We start from the raw sequence: 21,728 nt of genomic DNA on the forward strand, positions 1-21,728 counted from the left end.
GCTGTAGATGCCTCTATTCAGACACCTCATGCTCACCCACTGAGAAGTGATTCAGCTCAACAAATATAGATAAAATTTGTCTTTAAAATGAGATGTTGGGAAATTAAAAGATCCTTTGTGCAATCAATACCGTTTTCAGTGCAGCTTAAAGCTAAGCCTGCGCCCTCAGCACCGGTGGGAGATGGGCTGGCACCTTCATGCCGCAGCTTCATGCAGTGGTCTGCTGGTTTGGGGAAATGTGGGAATGGGATGAACGGATACCTGTGGCTGAAGGGTGTGTGTCAGCACCTCTCAGAATTGGCAGCATTCTCAAAGCAGCTCTGTTAATGTGCTGGCTTTAGATAGTGGTAATTTCTGCCCTGAAACCTGTTCTCAGGGTGGTACAGGCTGCAGTAATCCTGAAGCCATTCCCACTTGCTCTCTTAAGACAGCCAGACATGTGGTGCAGCATGACATGGTGAGTGTATAAACGTGATGCAGCAGGTCACTATATACTTCCCAATCCCATGACAAGTGCAGATCACCTCAGGGATCAGAGACCAACCTGTATCTCACTTATCTGAACTCTAAACTCTCATGGTTTCAGGTAAACCCTCCTGACTTTGCCTGTTCTCTCACATTACTCTTATGTCCCAATAATGTATTTGTATCCATATGGGGAAATACTTTATGTCTCCAACAGCTTCCCCAAGCTGCTGAATTTCTAAAGTGAGGGTGACACTGTAGGTTTAAAATGACAACGTGACCCCACTGTCCCTTCCTTATGCCGGAGCTCTTTGCAGAGTCAGTGCAATTCTTTATACACAGGGGTTATTTTTTACCCCAAAACAAAAGGTTTGGTTGTTTTCCCAAAGCAGCCTGTGTCAGCTGTCTCATACTAACAAAAACCCCCAAACCACCAAAACAGCACGAGCTTTTATGTCCACATCCATGACTGGCAGGTCACAGATTCCCTGCAGGAGCGGTGGGGAAGGTAAACAGCTCGGAGCACGCCGTGTTTGCCATGCCAGTCCACCCCACAGCAAAAGCTGCCCCAGCTTTTCTCCCTCTTGTGCAGCAGATCACATAGTGCTTTGGAAAGAGCACTTAATAAAAAGAAGCCAAATGGAACTGTAATTACAAGGCTCTTCCCTTGCATGAAAGGCCTGTAGGAATTTAGCCACCATGAGCTAAATCAGGGCAGGTTTTAACTCCCGGGTTCAATGTAAAACTGAGTCACGTATGAAGGAATATACCTTTTGTATGGTGCTCCTCCAGAGAAAGAAAGTTCTAAGAAGACAAAAGCCCCCAACACAGGAAGGTTTTATTTGTGCTGGTCTGTATGAAGCCAGTTATTATCCTATCAATTGTTTGTGTAGCCACTGTTTCCACAAGTGAGGGATGGCACATAAGAACAGGACCAGTTGTCTGCATTCGCTGATGGGGCCTCAGCTTAAAGCTCCTCCAGCTCCAACCCCTGCCACGGGCAGGGACCCCTTCCACTGGAGCAGCTTGCTCCAAGCCCCTGTGTCCAACCTGGCCTTGAACACTGCTAGGGATGGGGCAGCCACAGCTTCTCTGGGCACCCTGGGCCAGCGCCTCAGCACCCTCACAGGGAAGAGCTTCTGCCTAAGAGCTCATCTCAGTCTCCCCTCTGGCGGGTTAAAGCCATGCCCCCTTGTGCTATTACTCCATGTCCTTATAAAAAGCCTTCTCCAGATCTCTTGTTGGCTCCCTTAAGCTGTTGAAAGGCCACAATAAGGTCTCCCCAGAGCCTTCTCTTCCATTTAGAAGAGGTTTAGGGATGCGCTGCAATTAAATGCTGCCACTCTGGGATCAGGCTGGCATCAGCACTTCTCCCCAGCCCTGCCCAGAGGAGGACTGTGCCATATATCTGCAGCCACTTGATCGTGGAGGGGGGGTCTTCAGGCTGCCTTTTGCTCCCAATAGGAGCAGGAGAGCCCATTGCTCCCTTACACCTAACGTTTGCAAAGGGTGTAAGTGCAACATTCCCCCCAGCTTTTGCACAGGCTTATGAGGAGAATGAGGAGGTGGAAATGAGGTTTGAACTACCCTCACCTCCTTGAAATCACTCTTCAGAGGATTAGTTACCAGGTAGCATGAGCCCAGGTCCTGCACTCTGGACCATAGCAAATCATGAGACTGCTGATGGAGACCTGACCTCGGCGGTGCCCAGCAGGATGGTTTTCAGATCAATGTGCTAACCAGTTACCAAGGTAGAGGGTTTAAATGAGCGGATGATGCTGTCCCTTCTTAACTCCAATCCTGTCGGCCATGTTCCACACCATCTGGAGTTTGTGCTGAGCCCGCTTTGGGATGCCGGCCAATACGGAATTACCATAGTCTAATCTTGCCGTGATAAAAGTGTGAATAACCATCTCGGAGTGTGACTGGAAAACTACCACAACCTCCCCGTGCACCTTAGATGGTGGCTGGGAGGGCACCTGATGACACAACGGGAAGCAGGGCTCTGGAGATCAACAGGAGTTGGCTTTTACCAGGCACTGAGCTGAAACCAGCCATAACAAAGGGCAGAAGCAGAACATAAGTGCTGGGCTTGGGAGAGGGGACACCCCCCCATCCACACTCATCCCTATAGACACCAAGGCACTCAGTGCTTTTCGGGAGGACCAGAGCTCTGTTTTTACAGCACAGCCACAATCTTTTAAGCCTCTGCAGCAGTCTCTGCTGGAAACCTTTGGTTTCACACTTTGAATTGTTGCTCAGCTGGGATGAGAGCCGGGCTGGGCTTTGGTTTCCAGTGATGTGGAGTTCCTAGTGGGGATTGTTTTCCTCCCACCCTGAGAAACGTTTGCACATGGCTTTCCCTACATTGCTTCTCTGTGCCAAAATGGATGATTTCACTGTAATGGCCACTAAAAATGTTCAATGGCAGCTTTCAGTGGTGCCTGGGAGACGAGGCCTTTGCTGTAGTGATGGTCATGGCTTAGCATCGCTTAGAAAGATTCCTAGGATTTGTCAACATGTGCATGGGCTTTGCCACCTCTTCATTCCCCTTGCACCACACTGTCTTTGCTTAGTCTGGTTCATCATAGATGCTTTCTGTTTCCCTCATATCTCCTCTTTCAGTCTGGCTGCTGTAGGGAGGGAAGGATAACTACAGCAACCTGAGTCAAACTGCCTGGATAAGAAACCTGCGCTTCACGCTGCTTACAGAAAAGATCTCCTGTTTTCCAAAGGATGTTCCCAGAAAAGAAACAATTTGAGGCAAAACTCATGGACAAACAGATGCCTTCATGCTGCTCTGCACCACTGAAGAGCAATGTTCTGCAGCCCTTTTGCACACACTCACAGGTAGAACAGCGGCAGTAACTTATCCCAAAATCCCATAAGCAAAAGCCTGGCTCCATCTCTAAACAAGTGGTTTCATTGTCGTTGTAATCCTCCTGCAGCCCATAGCAGGCACTGGTGCTGGACCTGTGTTGTGAAAGGTCCCAGAGCAGGCTTTGCTGTTCCTCTCTGTTGAGGTGAAGGGTTTTTCCCTGTTGTTACTGGCATTGAGCTTTGTGGTTGCTTCCAAGGCCGGCTGCTCCGTACCCAAGGAGAAGGTACAAGGACGCTGATAGGATTAAATCCCTGACTTCAGTGATTTCAGCATTTATTTTACACCTCTCTCATTTTTATTTCAAGCTCCACAGCTCCTTATTTTCAGTTTCCTACAGCAGGGAGCTGACTTTTACAAACCTCATCATTTGTTTGAAGCCAGAACTAACTTCACTTTTCTAGTCAGGTCAGCGGAGTTCCATCCCTAGATCACGGGGAATTAGGACTAGGGCAGTGTCTGTAGCACATCCTTTCTGTAGTGCCTTGCACAAATATGACAGTCATAAAGTAATTCAGATGAAGTTCCCAGAACGGTTATCATCAAATCATAGACTGATGGGCTAGTGGTTTAAATTCATTGTAAAGCATGGACTTCAGAGGAGACAATGATGCTCTTAAAGAACATCATTGCTTGATACCCAAAAGCCCACTAGCAAACTGCTTGTCTTCTCCATGTGAGTGTGCATAAGGAGCAACCACCATCATTTAACCACCAGTTAAATCACCCATCTTGGGTTGCTCAGTGATTCAGAAAAGGGCACCCTGCATGCATCACCCAGGGACAGAAGATGAGCCCTGATGTGCCATTCAAAACCGGTGCTCTGGCCTTTATGGATCCAGCTGCAGGCAAGGGCTGGGATGAAACATGCCGTGGGAAGGCAGATAACACAAACATGAAAGCAGCACAAAACATGAGAGCCTATAAATAGCAGGAAATAAAGAACAATACTGTGATAAAATCCGTAAGACAATAAAGACCAATGTGGCAGAGGCTGTTTCCCCCCCACCCTTCTCCAGAGTTTCTCCTATTTCCCAAAGCTGCAGAGATCATCTGACTGCTGTGTGGTGAAGCCCAGGCAGTTAAGCACCAACTCAAGTGCTTAGAGCCTTACCCCAAGTATTTCAAAACCCTGCTCTGTTTTCTTTCTTGATGTCCTGCCATGGCTATTATGGTATTTTAAATCATTCCCAACTCACCAGCTCGTCAGAGCAAGGAGAAAAGATGGAAGAGGAAGGGAGGGGGAAAGCCCAATGGAGATTTAGAGTCATTAACAGCCTTTACAGGGTTTCAGACATTTTTGTGGTAGTTCTTTGGAAAGGACACATCCATGATGGGCTGGGGTTTATTTAGCCATTGGCATAAGAAATGAGACTGTTTCCAAGAAAATGTTTGCTGTTTACTAAGAGGAGGGCAAATGTAACTGGAACATGGCAATGGAGGTGAAGGAGGAACCTTTTTAAACTTGAGGGAAGTACCAGCTCCTTGAATCCGTATGAGCTGGATCAAGAACCAAGCAAGCCTCTGGCAGCCCCTCCATGGAGTTAGTCTATGGCTGGGAAGTGGCAGTGCAAAGCTCCCTCCCTTCTGTGGCAGCAGCAACTGAAGATGGTTAATTATCCCAAGAGATATCCATCACTTGTAAGCCTGGATCTCAGAGGAACATGTCCTGTCAGGAGGTAACCCCTCTGTGCACCGAGGATGTCATGAGCACAGCTCACAAGAACACGTTTTGCTGTTTGGGAGTGTGAACTTCCCTGGGGACCAGATTTTCCTGGGAATTTCGGCAGGAACTCACCCCATGGTGCCCTAATTCCTGAACCGAATCTTCAGATGGGGTAACACTAACTTGTGTGAAAGGAGCTGATTTATGGCAGGGGAGGATTGAGGCCTTACTGTAGGGAACAAGAGGATTACATTGGCTCAGGGTTAATGTCAGAGCAGGGACTGGAGTTCAGGAATTACTGGGCAGGTCTCTCAATTGCTTCTGTTAGTTTGTGCTGAGGGAAACCTTCAGGAATATCCGATTTAATGGCAAACCCACTGGTTTTTATTTTTCCATTACTGGTTCGGAGGTGCTTGCCTGTTAATGAACATGGCTTTTTGTGCTCAAACAATGGAGTTGCTCCCTCCTGGCCCACCCAATCCTCTCACAGGATCCCACCAGGGAGACACAAGGACAAGTTCAGAGGTGATGCCAAGCGGGAGGTGCATTATGCCAAAGGCGACTGTTGTGGTTCATGGGGACCAGAGGTGACACCAAGGTCTGAGAAGAGCTAACTTAAAGGTTAACTGGCTACCACTAATGCTACATCCTGAGGCATGGCCAATGAATGGGGGATTTATGTCCCTCCATAGCTGGGGGCTGGATTCTGCATACATGGGAGCATAGGGATGCTAGGGAGGGACTCTTCATTAGGGACTGTAGTGACAGGACAAGGGGTAACGGGTTCAAACTGAAACAGGGGAAGTTTAGATTGGATCTAAGGAAGAAATTCTTTACTGTGAGGGTGGTGAGGCTCTGGAATGGGTTGCCCAGGGAGGTTGTGAATGCTCCATCCGTGGCAGTGTTCAAGGCCAGGTTGGACAGAGCCTTGGGTGCCATGATTTAGTGTGAGGTGTCCCTGCCCATGGCAGGGGGGTTGGAACTGGATGATCTTAAGGTCCTTTCCAACCCTGACTACTCTATGATTCTATGTCCCACAATATGCTCTTAGCTCTGTGTCCCTTCATGCTCTGTTAGAGAATCATAGGCTCAGAATAGTTTGGGTTTGAAGGGACCTTCAAAGCTCATCTGGTCCAACCCCCCTGCGATGAACAGGGATGTCCTCAACTAGATCTGCTTGCTCTGAACCACATCCAGCCTGCAGCCTTGAATGTCTCCAGGGATGGCACATCTACTGTTTTCAACTCTGTTTTGTGGAGGCAGAAGGCCTCAGAGGATCTCCCTTCGACTCCATGGGCTGCTGCTTCCATCTGAGGCGGTATTTTGATCCTAACTAATGTTCACAGTTTCCTCCTGGAGGGTAGTGGGGCAGATATTCCTGTTCCACTTCTTCTTTCTGCTACAGATAAGAACATTTTGAGCAGGGAGGTGAAGCAAATCAGCCAGTTCCTATCTCCTGACTCCTACTCAGTGCTTTAACCCATGTCCACCATCTTTCCTGCTCTGCTGCAGTGTTTGTAAGGGGTCCTGGTGGCTGGACATTTGACTTCATCTGGCTTATGAAATTTGGCTTGTTCTGCCTTTCTTGAGCGTTCGCCCACGAGGCAGCTTGTGAGCTTTTCTGTATCCAACACTTCTTTCTGCTTGTTCCTTTTACATTTCCAGAAGGACTTGTTCCTTAGAACAGATGAAGCACACACTGAGAAAATGAACAGGCCAGATTGCCTAGTGCTCAGCACCCACCGTTAAGGACAGATTTTCTGGAGAGCTCGGTTTCCAAGGAGGCATCTAAATAAGTGACAGATACTCAGAAGTGGAAATGTGCCCACTTATTTTGGGGCTCAGCTAGTGCTAGAGCTGCTTTGAGAAACTTGCTCTGCTGCAGCTGCTCTCCACTTATGCTACAAGACTTCCAAATCTCTCTCTTTTGTATCCTATTTATCTCCCTCTGCCATGCTCCATCCCACAGGTCTCACCTGGCCTCCTCCTCCTCCTTGTTGCCATGTCCTTCTGCATCTAAAAGGTCAGCATGCCCATACAATCATATTTCCTTCAAGGGGCCCAGCAGGGCTAATGCCCCCGAATGTAGAACATATGTGCAACATAAATTAATTGTTAAGGCTAATGCTGATTGAAGTTTGGTAGTTCAGCCTGCAGGATATACCATATGTTTGAAGTGTATTGTCCAAGTTTAGATTCTAAACTCCCAAAGGCAGGGACCACTCCTTCCTCTGTGTTTACTTAGCATCAATAAGACCAACAGTGCCTGGGTCTGAAATACATTAACCTTAGCCAGTGCATTGTTGAGTTTAATAATGACTAGTTAACATTAAAGCACAATGGGTAAAATATATAGACAAAGACATAATTTGGCAGAGATTTCTCTCATGTTTTTGATGCCAGATTCCTACTGTATGGCCACTGGTCATCTGAATCATTGGCATTGTTTAGGAAAACTCACCCTTCATGCTGCACCATCCATGTTCAGCAACTGACACTGAGCCATGGAGCACTATTTAGGGTAACTTAGCCAGAGCCACCTAAGTGAAAAGTCTGGGATAGGAAGGCACCTAAATGAGATGCCAGACAATGAACTCTGGGAACCACAGAGCCAGGGAGTAGAGGGGCAAAGGAAAGTAATGTTTGTGAATGGAAGAACTGTTGTTTCTTATTATTTTATTATTATTGTTTTATCTCCTTACTCTGTAGTCCCCAGGAACGACTCTCAAAGGTTACTGTGCACAGGCCCTCCAGTGGGAGGATAAGAGAACTATAGGAATAAATCCAAGCCCTGTCTGAACTGACAGGCTGTTTTTCAGCAGGAGTTATGCAACATGTTAGTACCTCTAGGTATAGGACCAGTGGGATTTAAACTTGTACAGCAGATGGTCCGTGCATCATTGCTGGAATGCGCCTGCTGACCCTAGGGCAGTGCCTGAATGGACTTCAAAAGAGAGACTGAGCATGCTTCAAAGTGTTATTGTTTAAATGTTCCACTAAATGGGGACTCCGGAACAAAATATCTAGCTGAGGTCAGTCTGAAAAATGTCAACACACATAATGAGAAAACAGCATGTTGTGTGAGAAAGAATATTTCATAGGGGTATTCTGGCTAGCTTGAGTTGCAAAGAACACTTATCATGTGTGTCAGCATGTTGTCATAATCTAAGTGTCTTTCCTTGTGAGCTGGGAGCTTCATTTGCATTTGTTGGAAAGATCAAGGTCTGTATGTGAAGGTCAAAAAAGCCTACGGAAAGCGTGGTCTGGCCACAGGCAGGTACGCTAGGAGAACCATCAACCCAAGGTATGGCAAAGATGCAATCCAGCATTGTCTTAGCCTTGACAGCCTCCCTCCCACTTATTTCAGAGAAAAGCATGTAAAGGACCCTGTGTTTGGTTTAAAAGCATGATCCTGTGATTTATAATCATGTACTGTGTGCTGTTCTGTTCCTCCCAAAGCCCATAATGCCTGCTCGTAGCATATCCTTTCACCGGTGTAATCCACAAGTTCTGGCTTCTCCTCACTCTATTCAGGCGGAATTTCAGTAGGGAAAGGATTGAGTTACTGCTCAAATCAATAGGATTAATACTGCTAAGAAAGATTTCTTAGGCAAGTCAAGCTTAACAAGATCAAGCCTTCAGTAAGAAATTCAAGGTTTGGCCTTTGATTTGCTTTGATGGCTGGGCTGCATCTTGGGCGTCGTGAATACCAATGGTCCAGCAGCTTTTGCTCCACAAAAGGTTTCTGTGTTGGCTATTGGCAATTCAACATGGGTGGCTGAAAAATAGTTTCCTTTACTGGAAGCTAACAGCAACAACCTGAACTCTCACAGCACCTTGTCCTGCTGGGGCATGCCTCTATCTTGATGGAGACATGTTCCAATAACACAACGGCTGAAAGCTAACCCTCCCTGCAGACGTAATGAGGATCCAATGCCAGGGAGAGCAAACAAGACCCATGTTAAAGAAAGGGAAGGCTTGTGCCTTTCACATATCAATATTCGATGAGATCAGCCGACTTGGCACGATGGGGTGAAAAGAAAGCCACCCAGCAAGGTGAAAACCTGAGGGGCTCTTGGGACCTGTATGTGAGGTGTCATTAAACCAAGAAGATAACTCGGGCCTGCTTGTAGAGTCTCTGTATCTGTGTAATGTGTTGTAACTGACACAAAACTTGAATAGCAATCAATTTAAGTGGGTCAAAAATAGCATCCACACCCTCCCCAGAGTCCTGGTTGTTACTCTCAGTATCACTCCTCAGCTGTTAGCTGTGGCCCAGATTAAGCAAGAACTACAATCCTACCTAAGCAGGGTATGAATTCAGCAAAGCTTTCAGGCTTATGCTTATCTTTGGTGTGTGCTTAACTTCAGCAAGTAGAGAAACTCTTTGTTCAGTAAGACTTTTAGACCTGCAGAGAGCTGACATTCGGAGTTTCACCTTTTCTGTTCTGTTTGCCAAGTGCTACAAATAGCCGATACTCGGTGTGTGGATTGTTGCAGGTATTCAGGAATCAAAATTCAGTGTGTCAGTAAGTCAAAGGTGAGCTGTTATCTCACTGTTCCCAAAGCAAAGGGCTTACGACACATTTCTTATTAACATAATGGGGTTTAGGACTCTTGGTTCCCTGGAAATATCATCACCCCAAGACAGTCGCACTCCTCAAACTCCAAACTTCAGCTTGCTGAACTGGTCATGGGGAATAAAAAGCCCAAGTCAAGACAAAGTGGATTTGTTTTAAAAGTCTGGACAAAACTGCGCACAACAGGGAAATAAACTGCAGTAAACTGAAGGAAAAGATATTGCATCCATTACTCAGTTCGCATTTTTTACTCAAGTATAATGGGACTATAAACATTTTCTGTCAACAGCTTACAAAGAAACTTGTTCTCAAAGTGATGCATGGTGAGAACTTGCATCTAAATTGGGTACGTCTAAATTAGACTCTGAATACAGAACATTCCCCAAGGTGGCTTTTGGCTACAGCTGGTAGAAAGGAGCTCACACATATTGAAAAGAAAAACAGTCCCAAACCTCCCATGAGTCCTCCCCCCTTGCGTTCGTTGTGCAGGAGTGTTTGAGGAACAGCATGTTCATTTGGGCTTGCACTTTGCGGGCAAGTGGTCCCCAGTTCTAGCAGAAAACACGCTCTTTGGTGTTATCCTCTTGGAGTGCAAAACGTGGCCAAGTGTTTTGCTGAACAAGGAATGACTTACCAACGCTCCGGGTGAGGCCTACAGCATTTCAGTTCTCGGCTTCAGTAGGTGGCAGAGATTCTTTATGTTCTCTTGCTCATTTACATTAAGCAAACAAACAGAAATCCCAAACCACGAAGCCCACAAATTATGTATGTAGCGAGTCTGTGTAATCACAAGTTCCCTTTATGGTTACTTTTATCTTCTCTCTCTCTCAAGCTTTCCTCTGCCTGTATTGCTGATGGTCTTTATTAAGCCTCACGTTCTACGAACATTTATGTGCATGACTTACTTTATGCTTTTAAGCAGTTGCAGCAAGTTCAATAGGTGTTGAACAGATAATGAACTAGAACACAATAGAACTGCATAGCTGCACAGATAGGGCTGAACCGAGTTCCAGCCGTACAGAAAGTTCAGCCCATGGGTAAGAGTTTGCAGGGCCTTAGCTTGTAGATCTACCACAACTGATTTTTGTGTCTGTGCAGCACCAAGGGACTCCAAATCTGACCAAGATCCCTAGATCTCAACGTGCTGTAAGCAGTGAACTGCTATAGGCACTAAAATTAGGCACCAAGCAGCAAGTACTCAAAGTTCACAACGACTCTAGGACAGGGCATTGCCAATACATCTGCTGGCGTTTGCATCTGCAGCTTGTTCCTTCAAACGCTGCCTGTTTTGGGAATGCTACAAGATTCCCACCACCCATCAGCTGCTACCTGACCTCTTTAAAATAAACTTGTCTTAATGGGCATGTGCCTGGATCACCAAAGAGACTATCAAATTTGGCATAGCACCACAGTAGGAAAGCCAAGTCCGGGTGGCAGTGATTGCTCTACATTCTTCCTCTCCGATATCCTATCATTAGGTCAAGGTTGTGGCACAGTGACGTGGAATGAGCCCCCTGCCTGCACACTGCATGTCCGGGGGTTAAATCATCGTGGTTCCAGACATGCCATTATGCAGGAGTACTCTTAATATCAACTAAAGGAAAGGTGAATGACTCATAAGCACTTTGTGCAGGTAGGGCAGCTTTTATGGAGCTTTGTGAACGCAGGCTGTGCAAACGTATTCAAAGGATGTTCCAGAGGCAAATTGGTCGGAGCTACATTTGCCCAGATGCTCTTGAAGCTGCTTATCAGAGCCCTTGGTTTGAAAATTAGCTGGAACCGATGAGTTGAATCAGGGCTGACTTTAGGATCTTTGCATATTAAGAAAACCACAACCGGATTAAATGTGTACGTGTCTATGTAGCATGAAAATTCAGCTCTCGGTGCCTCCTCTTGCTGCTCCCAAGATGAGGGCTTCACAATGCTTTAGCTGTGGAGAGCTCCTGTAGGAGGCTGGGTAACTACCTTGCCTTGAGTTTTTAAGTTAACAAAAAGTGAAGAAATAGTTTTGTTTTCCATCACGGTGTTTGATTCTTGTGCCTGCATTCGTTTTGCCTGCGGAGGCACTCTCTGGCACTGAACTCACGCATTCCCTCTCCTGTTAAAATGTTCCATTACCAAAGGTGAATAATCAAGACAGATATGAAGCATGAGAGAAGTATGTAATTGCTTACTCAGATAATGAATGTGAAGGATGAAATCACCTCAATCCTGAATTAAAAACAACTACTTCAGGATCCTGTTAGTGGTGGCAAAAGATACTGGAGGAAGTGGGATGTGTTGTCAGTGGCAATGGTACTTCTGCTTTCTTGGACTTGTTCCCCTAAAAAAGGCAATTGATGAAAACTTTCTTTCACCTGAGTAGTATCATGGAATGGTTTGGGTTGGAAAGGACCTTAAAGCTCCTCCAGCTCCAACCCCTGCCACGGGCAGGGACCCCTTCCACTGGAGCAGCTTGCTCCAAGCCCCTGTGTCCAACCTGGCCTTGAACACTGCCAGGGATGGGGCAGCCACAGCTTCTCTGGGCACCCTGGGCCAGTGCCTCAGCACCCTCACAGGGAAGAACGTGGCCCCTTTAGGCACTGGAGCTGCTCTCAGGTCTCCCCTTCAGGAGCCTTCTCTTGTCCAGGCTGCCCCAGCCCAGCTCTCTCAGCCTGGCTCCAGAGCAGAGCTGCTCCAGCCCTCGCAGCATCTCCACATCCCTCATGTGTTGTTGCCCCAAGAGCTGGACTCAAGGCTGCAGGGGGCGTCTCACCAGAGCAGAAGGGGATATACTTTGATATACTTTATACTCTAAGAAAGAAAACTCTGTCTTGAGCAGTGGTTTATGCCAGTATCTCCAAGCCAGCTGGAGGAGTGTATCGGCCTGACCACAGGACATTGTCACAGATTGACTGTACCTCTATGGCCATATCTGCCATCAGTCACGAGCTCCATGGCAGTGCCTCTGCCATCTCCCTGCCTTGGCCACCCAATGCCAGATGTGAGCTTGCATCAGCCTTGCCCGTGTGGCAGCTACACTGTGGCTGACCCCTGCCTGGGTGTACAAAGGTGGGAAAAGGGTGGGCCATTTCCTGCACTTAAACAACTGAGCTCTGTTAGCACAGGGACAATTGAGCCTCTGGTGTTTATACTGTCTTTGTCTGCATGAACTGTATGGATACAAGCCCAATGCAGTCACTAGGAGATTTTCATGCTGATTTTCATGGTGCCAGCATTTCAGGCATTCCCATCCTGTATCAGTATCTCAAACCTCTTCAAACTGCATTGCAGTTATGCTTTGATTTATCTTTTGGCACTTGTCTTTCGCTGAGGAAACCAAAACTGGGCACCATTTTATAATGTATGGTCTTCTTGGTGCCCTATAGAAGGTAAAAGTCACCTCCCTGTGATTAAGTGATCTCTTTACATAGTCTACTCAAGCAACCTCAAAGAATTCGACACCAAGGATGTCCCAAGGGATTGGCCTCCCAGTGCCACCTTGCAGGATTTGAGTGCTCAGCTCAATGTAAAGCTCAGAATATTGCTGAGGCAGACAGAGATATTCAGTATCTTGCACTGCACAGAACCCGGATGCATTGTGCACACACCAACTATAATGTAAAGAATTCGGGTCAAATCAGAGAATTTCTCTTCTTTCAGCCTCCAGCTCTTCTAATTGTGTTGCAGTGATTGGGCTCCAGCTGGGAGGGAATACAGAAAGCTTCTTATTTACTAAGTTTACAGTAATCCTAAAGAAGCCAATTCCTCCCTCCTTGGAATGGCACAGCATGTGTTCCAGCAGAAACGTCTTCCTAAATAACGCCAGGCACTGAAAATGCCTTTCAATCCCCATAGGGTGGAATAGTGGATTTATAGTATAGTTGCATCAACATCCATCAAGATGTTTACCATTTCCTTCTGGATCCTTCCTTGCCTTATTCTTGATGGTGTGTTAGATCTGCTAACAGGGGAGAAGGTCCTCTATAGGTGAGCCCATCTTGTAACTCAAAAGATGTTGGGCAGTAGACCTCTTTGGGGTTATTTGCTTGCTTTGCATTCACTTTGGACATCGTCCTGGGTCTGCTTGCAATTTTTCAGCATGAAAAACATCTGGAAAAAATGCGTAGGGAAAACTACAGATTTCAAATCAAAACACCAATAAACCCTACCAAACAAACCAACCCTTGTATTTGTCTCTTGAGCTTAGTGGCTAAAAGATGATGGCATAGATGGTTCCTGGATTTATCCATCCTCAAACATCCTTTTCTTCGTCAATGGCAATTACACTCCTGAGAAACACTCGGAGCTGGTCAGATCCAGCCCTGGCATCTTTCAGTGGATTATTCCTAAAATAAAGAGGCTTTTCCAAGCCTGGTGGTTTCAGATGTTATGATCCGTGTTTATTCATTTGTCCTGTCTTTCCATGGAACTGGCAATGGCTGCTCTTTCTGTATCCAATACCACTGTTATGTCTGTTGCTCTAATCTAGCTACTTACATGGTCTCCACCATCTTAATGTTTGAGCACATCCCAGGAACTGAATAAAAAAGAACCTTAGAACAAGAACAAATTCTCCTTCTTCCTTCCCAGCCTGGTCTCAGTAAGAGTTTGGAGTTATTGTGCTTGTATAGCTGTAAGGAACTTACTGAGGAAAAGCTGAATGGAGGAATAGGGTCCTACACTCAGCTGTGAAAACAGAGTGCGAAGGGCTGGCGTAGGAGAGGCCACAGCAGTGACCAGAGCTGCTCCAAGCCAGCAGTAGCTGTGCTTCCCTAGTTTTGCTGCTCCTTCGCCCCTGGCTCGGGAGTGTTTTCCATGATTCCTGGAATCGGACAAGTCCTAAAAGTTCTGAGGGGCAGAGGGTAGATGTGGGTTTTTCTTTTGACAAGGAAAACTCTTATTTCTGCCCGGGGATGTGTTGCGCTGATCAGCTCTCAGCGGAGTGTTGCTTCTTTTTATTCTGACCATGTTTGGGTGAAGATCAGCATTTCTGTGGGTCTCTCCCCTCGTCCTGTCCCTACAGGCCCTTGTCCCAAGCCCCTCTCCAGGTTTCCTGCAGCCCCTTTAGGCACTGGAGCTGCTCTAAGGTCTCCCCTTAAGGAGCCTTCTCTTCTCCAGGCTCAACCAGCCCAGCTCTCTCAGCCTGGCTCCATAGGAGAGGTAATAAGAACAAGCTGAAACTCTTGACATGTGCTTTGAATGCAAGAGCAGCAAATGGAAGAATTACCAATGTATAAAAATATAAGTAAACACATGCCAACATTAATTGGAGGAACATGTCCTTCTCAGTGACCTTAGCCCATGTGAGTGTACCTCTACTATAATGGACACGAGCCCTTGATTTCTCCTCTGTAACCAGTTGACTGAAACTTCATTTCCAGCTGAGATATTAAGCCGCACGTGAGGAAATGATTGAGTGCATTCTTGACACACCTTTTTTTAGACCTGGATCAATGAAAAGAAGTCTCATTACATCTCATATTTGGGCTGGAAACTGAGCAATTTGCGTAGTTGCAGGAATGAGATACAGTTGTCTCCAAAGTTTTTGTTGGCAATAGGACAGGCAGCTGTCAGCGCTTCAGTCTAGAAGTAGATGCAGCTCGTTAGGACAGTTGGATATCATCAGATTAGCTGGGCTTGGAGATAGGGTGAGACAGGAAAACATATGACAAGAACTGGCATCGCAAGCCCTCTCCCTTCAGAAATACTACCTCAAAACCAAGGAATGTTGTGGTCGATCATAGCCAATATCAATAGAATATATCCTAATTTAAGGGCAGACTTGCCAAGTATTTCAGCATGGGTTCCAGTGCCCCTGGTACACATAAAAGTTATGGCATCAGTTCTGGATTAGTTGCTAGGACTCTGGTAATGATGTTCCTGGCATAGCGCTCCTTGCAAACACGTACTTTGGAGGAGTTCCCATCCATGTTTTTATTGTCCACTCGAGCTGTGGTGGCAAGCTGTGTGAAACCTCTCCAGAAAACTGGGAAAAATCAAACCCAAAGGGAAATAAAGCAGCCGTAGACCATCAGAGATGGCAAAGCTGTTCTTGTGCAGACCTGAAACAAGGTCTGGAATCAAAAGGATATGGGTTGACTATGTAAGAGTCATGGAGGAGGGAGTTTTAGACTTTCTTTCAATGCCCTTAAAACACTGCCTGAAATACCCTGTTCTGGTACCAGAAAGATGCTTGAGGGCTGGAACCAATTCAGAGAGGAATGGCAAACAAAAGCAACAGCAAAAAATACCGAGTGGCAGCAGGGACTAGTTTTGGAGAAAGCTTAAAGAGCCTTGAATCAGTGACAGGCAAAGGTAGCCAAGGTCCTTGACAATACTACATGTGCATTTGAAAACCGTAAACAGCAGCAGGCAGATGAAGTGCTTGGCAGTGTGCATTGCCATGATTTGGGTTCTGTGTTCAAAACCTCTTTGTTCTAAGCACACTTCTGTTTTTCAGAGCTTAAGCCTTAGCTTTGCAACCCCAGCAGCAGGGATACCTTGTGCTTCTTTAGGACTTTTCATCAGATGGTCCCCAACTCATCAAGTCATAGAATAGGTTGGGTTGGCAGGGACCTTCAGAGGTCATCTCATAAGGGTGAATTAAAGGAGCTTCATGTTCAAAACCTTCTTTGAAGGGTATTAGGCTTGATCATCATAACTGCTGCCTCCATTCTTAATAATTATAAGGATGTTCAGACAAGAGTTTGATGTTACTTCTCCGCTGAGCAGCACCTCTGCTTACTCAACACTGCTTTAAGGTTGTTAGAGCAGCACCAAAACCTCTTCCTAGAGGGCATGGATGTGCCCTGCAGACCTCCCAGGCCTACCCAGTTAGCAGAAGTTGTGAAACTTCATGGAGGAAACACAATGCAAAGAGGTGTGGAAACCTTAAATGGGGATGTAACCTCAACCGCTTCTTAGTCAATGCTAAGGGAAAACAGGAGTGTGATGGGTTTATATTTAAAACCTCTTTCTTTTTGAGGCAACTTTCATTCTGTTCATAATCAAGAGGAGAATGCTTTATAAAGAAAAGAGACAGTTTGGTTTAAATTTGAACAAGTCCCTTAAAATACTATTTCTGTGCACAATGTTGCTTTAAGCTTTATACCTGTATTCACCATTCACTGAGCTTTCATTACTGACAAAATCCCAAATGCCAGAGGATGTGTAAAACCTGCTGGGTGATTTGCAGGATCTTCCGGTGTTGGAAATCTGTCTAATGATGAAATGCTTTATTAATTGCTTCTATTTTATCTGATTACTGGTTATTGCCACGTGAATCCTGAGGGCTTTGCAACAAGGAAGATCTGAAATTATGATTTCTGGGATTGCACTAAAATACTGAGTGAAAAACCAGTATTAATTATTATTCAGACAATTCTCAGTTTGAACCGTATCTTCCATAAGACTTTAGCTGAGATAAACCAAGGAATTACCATCTAAGTGTTTACTATTGCTCTAGAATTCAAGTTACTATTTAATTGTATTGGTGTGATTCTGGGAAGGAAGGTTCAACCCTTTGGGTTGTAGAGGACCTTAAAGCTCATCCAGCTCCAACCCCTGCCCCGGGCAGGGACCCCTTCCACTGGAGCAGCTTGCTCCAAGCCCCTGTGTCCAACCTGGCCTTGAACACTGCCAGGGATGGGGCAGCCACAGCTTCTCTGGGCACCCTGTGCCAGCGCCTCAGCACCCTCACAGGGAAGAGCTTCTGCCTAAGAGCTCATCTCAGTCTCCCCTCGGGCAGGTTAAAGCCATTCCCCTTGGCCTGTCCCTACAGGCCCTTGTCCAAAGCCCCTCTCCAGGTTTCCTGTAGGTCTGCAGAGATCTCCGTGGGTCTTCGTCTTCTTTTCCATCTCTGATTTCTGCCCTGCCACCATTTCAGTGCATTACTGTCCCATCGTGGATTGTTTCATAGCCCAGAGGGGACAGCTGAATTCCTTCTACAAGCAACAATATTGTTTGTGATGCCAATGCCATGACCTTTATTCATGAAAAACAAAATACAGATGGGGAAAGCAGGGTGGAGGCCTGTCAGAAATGTGATGTAAACAGCTACAGTGACGTGGCTGTGCTCCTCCAAAGCCATTTCCCACCAGGTAAGAGTCAGCATCAGGCATTGCAAACACAGCAGAGATCCTATCTGCTGTTTTGTTAAGCTAATTTCTTATACCTAAAAGCAGGGTCTAATGGAAATTACCAAACTGAACTTTGGGTCCGATTAGACAGAAACATCAACATCAACGACAGCTTCCAAAGGATTTATGGAAAGCAATTCTCATTCCAGGTATCCGCTGACATTTAAGAGAGGCAGCCTCTTTTGTAGCGCTCGTGGAAGGGACATGAACCATTCAGCAGGAGGAAAGCTCCCATTTTGTTGTGCAAACAGACTCGCAGTACCCTTGAAAATTCATCCCAAGGCAAGTTTGACATAATTCATGCTTCTGCTCTTGAAAGAGTATCTGTCTTCCTGCTTGGAGCAAACAGCTGTGATGCTGGTGGAGAACAGCAGAAACATGAGGTGCATTCAAACCCGGGTCTTACTGGGAGAACTGGGAGCTTAGGATCTCAAAGGGAAAGTGAAATTCAGACTGGAATGTGTGCGTGCAGCTTGAGGGGAAACCCGTGTTTAAGCCCTGTGGAGTGGGCACGTGGCAGTGTCCACTGGTCCAGCTGGAGATGGTGACTGCACCCTGCGGTCCAGCGAGCCAGTGAATGTGCCTCCATAAATGCCATGCCCCTTTCCACACAGCTACACAGGACCTACAGAGGAACTGGAGGTGCTGATCCCTTCTCTGCATCTTCCCATGTAGAAACAGCAAAGTGGGATTGCTCTGGCTGGAACAGGCAGGTAGCAGCTGCTCTCTGCAAGGATGCAACCCCACAAACCTGAGCCCAAGGTAACTGAGAGGCCTGGGTAGCTTGAGGGAGACCGTAGAAGCTCATGTTGTGCATTGCTTTACATGAATGCAGCTTCGTGATTGCGTGCTAGATGGGCATTTGAAAGAAACTGATAGCAAATTTTATTAATTGGATGTGAAAGGAAGATCAGAGATCTTTTAATTTTAAGGAACAGGTACTTCCAAAACCAGTGAAGAGCCACACTTAAAGCTGTAGCTGCTCCTGAATCCCAGGTTGTATCCATCACTCCGGTCAATTCTCCTTCCTTCTGGCTGGGCTTATAGAAAGGAAAGACTTGATGAAGGTATTCTGGGCCTTCAGGCTGAAGGCTGGGAATGCCACATGTGTGTGCATTGGCCAGGCAGTCCATGGCGTTTGGGGCGTTTTGTCTCCTTAGCACTTGTGTTTGCTTGCTCCAGAGCCATGTGGGAGCTCTGTCCCTCACCCCAGCCCCTTCCTCCCCAGGCCCCACACCAAGGGCTTGACAAAGGCCAGAGAAGCAATCCCCCTTGATGCAGCTTCCCTTCTCCCTAATGGGTCAGTCTTTCAGGAGCGAGGAGGAAACACCTTGTAAAAATACCATCATCAAGGCCACCTCTGAACAGTGCGGCACATCCCCACACCATCAGCATACAGGGACAGGCAAGAAACCACCCTAAAGTTCTGCCTTTCCTCCTAACACTGAGGAGCTCACTGCTCGGGAAGCACCCGGGTAACCTTTCCAAACCCTGCATCTGCCCAGGTTGGGAGGTTAGAGTCCGGTATCCTGAAGGAGAAGCGCAGGGATGCCGCAGGGAATATTGCTGGATTTATTTTAGGCAGTGGCGATTCTGGCTTAAAGATCACTTGAAAGCATGCCAAAGGCCCAGAAAAGGTAACTGCTGCGGGAGGCTCAAGGTCACCCAAGCCATGTGCTCAGTGACATTGCTGCCCTCCGGAGCGACGTGCTGCCGCGGAGGTGAAAGCCGAGGCATCCTCCTCGGAGCATGCAGGCAATGCCTCAAGTGCTTGTGCCCAGGCTGTGCCAGGGGACAGCAGGCACGGACGTGCCTGGAGCCATCAGAACCATCCCAAGTGAGGGTACAGCAGATGCTGACACACTGCTGGGCTGGGTGAAAGCAAAGGTCCCAACGCCAGCTCTGCCGCCCCGGCCAGCAGATGCGAGCAGTTTGGTTTGCATTTGGATGGGTAGTCCGGAAAACCAAAGTGCTGTGGTTTCAAGTTTAGATTACATGTTTGCTTTCCAGTTTGGCTAATTAAAATCACCTAAAACTGGATGAGCAGTGTCTGGCTAGCTTGCAGGGTTTGTTTGGGTTCTATTTCTTCTGGACACTCAAGCATTTGCTGCCCTTTCCCTCTGTGCTTGCAGTGCATTGATTCACCTAGCTAGAAATTCTATCCGCCTGAACCAGTAAAAGCAGGCATTTGGGAATGGTTTTGGTTTTTACAGTATTTTCTCTTAGTGTTTGCCTACAGCTGCCAATGGAATTTGTCAGGATAATGTAAGTACTTTAAAATTATACACTAGTCATAAGTTTCATCATCACTTTGAGAGGGAAGGGAGTAGAGGGACCCATAAGCAAATAAAAGGAAATGTGAGCCTATATGAATTCACTGCTCTTCAATGAGTTTAATCCATTGGTTTGTCTGGATCACTCACATGAGCTGAGAGATTCTCCATGGCATCAGTGAGCTCAGCACCATACATTTCTGGACTGTTTTCCACTGACATGCCTGATATCACCTGGAGTAGCGCTAACAGAGGACTTACTCCACTGAGGGGTCGCCACTTAAACTGCTCAGACGTGAAGCTTTACTTTCAGGATTGAACATGTCAAGTGTGAACATGTGCAAGCAGGGTTTAGTCTGCTCTGCAGACAAAGATTCAAGTAACTCAGCCAAAAACATACGTGCTGCTGTCATGCGGAAGTATCATAGAGTCACAGACTGGTTTGTATTGGAAGGGACCTTAAAGCTCATCCAATTCCAACCCCTGCCACAGGCAGGGACCCCTTCCACTGGAGCAGCTTGCTCCAAGCCCCTGTGTCCAACCTGGCCTTGAACACTGCCAGGGATGGGGCAGCCACAGCTTCTCTGGGCACCCTGTGCCAGCGCCTCAGCACCCTCACAGGGAAGAGCTTCTGCCTAAGAGCTCAGCTCAGTCTCCCCTCTGGCAGGTTCAAGCCATTCCCCTTGGCCTGTCCCTACAGGCCCTTGTCCCAAGCCCCTCTCCAGGCTTCCTGCAGCCCCTTTAGGCACTGGAGCTGCTCTCAGGTCTCCCCTTCAGGAGCCTTCTCTTCTCCAGGCTGACCCAGCCCAGCTCTCTCAGCCTGGCTCCAGAGCAGAGCTGCTCCAGCCCTTGCAGCATCATCTTGGCTTCCTCTGGACCCACTCCACATCCCTCTTGTGCTGCTGCCCCAGACCTGGATGAGGGCTGCAGGGGGCTCTCCCCAGAACACAGCAGAAGGGGACAATCCTCTCCCTTGACCTGCTGCTCATGCTCTGGGGTGCAGCCCAGGACATGGTTGGTGACCCCTTAACTCAGCAGTGCCTCTCTATGCAAATCCCAAACTGTTCTGCACTGTGTCAGATACTGACTCCAGATTTAGATCCAACAAAATTATTTTCTTGCAGCAAGTACATTCAGACTTCGCCTTTTCAGGGCTTTGTATCTTGGTTATTAATAGCCTTCGTTTGCCTTCTTTTGGAAAATTGAATTCATGTGGCAAAGAGGGACTTTATGTATCAACTTCTGATGCAGAAGTTGTGGTGTGAGTGCTTTTGTGAAATGCGGAAGTGGAAAATGCAGCTTATATGGTAGAAAATGAGGTTTTGGTTGGGTTTTTTTGCAGACTGTATATGACAATCTGATATATATGAGCCATATATATATATCAGATATCATATACATATATCATATATATATATAAAATATATATATTTTATATATATTATATATATAATATATATAATATACATATAAAATTTATCACAATAAAAGATATCATATACATATATATGCATATGATATCTGATATATATATATGATCCAGCAAAGAAAAATGCCGACATTAAAGAACTCCATTGCCTGTTGATCTTGTCCCATTTTGGGCAAATTTAGGCAGGCATTGATAAGATCTGACAGGAGCTGTTATGTAATAGTTCAGGCTAAAAAATGATTAAAAGAGAGCAGTTACCATACATCTAGTATGAGGTAAGCAGATTAAAACCAACTGGGAAGTGCAATAACTGGGTT

The 21,728-nt window shown here is 46.5% G+C and overlaps 1 protein-coding gene across 8 annotated transcripts in view; it reads left to right on the top strand.

The window, feature by feature from the left end:
* Positions 1-21,728, top strand: part of SLC6A6 (solute carrier family 6 member 6) — a 114,090-nt gene that overhangs the window by 29,622 nt on the left and 62,740 nt on the right. For 3 of the 8 annotated variants that reach the window (XM_080625593.1, XM_080625596.1, XM_080625598.1), the window contains exon 3: positions 17,859-17,995. The exons of 4 other annotated variants lie outside the window; for them this stretch is intronic. The gene's annotated coding sequence lies outside the window, so the exon portion shown is untranslated. Of the gene's footprint in view, positions 1-17,858; positions 17,996-21,728 lie in introns of those variants that run through there. One more of the 8 variants, XM_080625599.1, reaches the window with a different exon arrangement.

This window comes from Psittacula echo (assembly GCF_963264785.1).
Source record: "Psittacula echo genome assembly, chromosome: 9".
NCBI lineage: Eukaryota > Metazoa > Chordata > Aves > Psittaciformes > Psittacidae > Psittacula > Psittacula echo.